Genomic DNA, 1832 nt, shown 5'->3' with positions numbered 1-1832 from the left:
AATTATTAATTAATTAATAATATTGTTTAATATTTGTACTCAAAGAGCTTCCAGCTGTGGTAGCTTTTAGATGTTTGTTTGCTGTGTGTACATAATGTTATAATGTGTCGTTCCTGCCCAATCAATTTCATTGACCCTGATGGGGCTACTTTGTGGATGAGGTTTTTTTCCTCAGATTTTATCCAGACAATAAATATATTGTGCCTGGAAAGATATATATTCAACAGATGCTTATTAAACATCTCCAAAAGGCTAGACAGTTTGTGAAACACTTGGAATACAGACATACATAATATAGATGAGGTTCCTAACTTTGTAGAACTTATAGTCTCATAAAGGAATCCCATATTATGTAAATAAGTATATAAAAATGAATTAATTATCATTGTGATTACTGCTTTAAAGGGCAAGTACAGAATATTATGAGCGAAAACTATACTATACTAACTATAGGGGAGGAATCAGGAAAGTAAGGTCAAATTAAATTTTAAAATATCTTAAATGTTTCCCAATTTGAAATATAGAAAAGTAAGACTACTCTTATAGTTTGTAGATAATATTCTAGGCTCTCTAAATTTGAATTGTTACTTTTTATTCATAGAGGCATAGGACCTATAGCACTTTAATCCTTGGATTTTGTAGATGACTGAGAGAGAGACATTATTTACCCAAGAACACATAGCTTGCTACTGGCTTGGCTAGGACTCGAACACAGGTCTGATAATCTTCCCATTACCTTTACTCAATAATTTGAAAGAAAAAAATATGTATATATATGTACCAAATATAGGTCGAGAGCTCTGGTGGCATAGTGCCTAAGGCATTTGACTGCTAACCAGAAGGCTGGCAGTTCAAACCCACCAGCCACTCCTCAAAAGAAAGGTTGGGCAATCTAGTTCCATAGTGATACCACCTCAGAAACCCAAGGAGGGGTCGCTATGAATCGATCCGACTTAAGGGCGTACGTTGTGTTGTTGTTGTAAATATAGGTCTGGGCAGCTATGTCCAAATGAACTATTAGTTATTAAATGGCCAATCTGGGCAAAGTTGCATATCTGGTAGGAAAAGGAGTTAATAAGGTAATGAGGGAAATTAAACACATGCAAATATCAGTGGAAATACACAAAATATACTCTATCAGGCTGGTCATATATTTAAAGGAATATACTTCCACTTCTTTAAAATATAACTAACTGCTAAGCACAAATCTATAAGTAGAAGTTTTTGAAACCTGCTTTTATTCATGTGTAATATTGTATGGCATGTAAATTATTCTGACTTCTTTACAGCCTGAATGCCCTCTCAGTTAGGTTAAACATTGTTCCAAATATTTTGTTCCCACAAAAGATTTCCCAGAAATGCCCTTTCGCATGGTGTACTGGCGAGCTTCAGATCGGCAACTTTAACTCTTCTCAATTTTTAATTTGAAAGACTAGGAATCAGTGAAATGTTACTATTCATACTAGAGCTTTGGGAATTAAGTTATTGAAACTAAAAGGAGTAGTAGGCTTCAGGGAAAGGGCCATTCTTAAATAGGTATCAGAGGTTAAAACAGTGCTGAGTATATACTGAACTTGAGTAAGCATGTGTTGAGTTGAGGAGACAAAAAGTAAGAAGGTATTAAAGCATATGAAATTTTCATTTTCATAGGTCAAAAGCAATCAATTGTTGGTGACTTTATAAATAGTTTAGCCTAGTAACAAAAGACCATAAAAAGTAACCTACTTCTCCTCTAATGTAGATGTTGTTGTTGTTGTTGTTAAGTGCCGTCGAGTCGTTTCCAACTCATAGCGACCCCATGCACAGCAGAACGAAACACTGCCCGATCCCTC

The 1832-nt window shown here is 35.0% G+C and overlaps 1 protein-coding gene across 1 annotated transcript in view; it reads left to right on the top strand.

Moving 5' to 3' along the window:
- The window catches only part of FAF1 (Fas associated factor 1), a 734611-nt gene that overhangs the window by 642323 nt on the left and 90456 nt on the right, over window positions 1-1832 (top strand). The gene's annotated exons all lie outside the window — the stretch shown is intronic.

The sequence above is a fragment of the Orycteropus afer genome, unplaced genomic scaffold (assembly GCF_000298275.1).
Source record: "Orycteropus afer afer isolate SDZICR_OR568_19922 unplaced genomic scaffold, OryAfe1.0 scaffold00145, whole genome shotgun sequence".
Lineage (NCBI taxonomy): Eukaryota > Metazoa > Chordata > Mammalia > Tubulidentata > Orycteropodidae > Orycteropus > Orycteropus afer.
The sequence above is the reverse complement of the archived record's forward strand: the minus strand, read 5'-3'. Positions and strand labels throughout refer to the sequence as shown.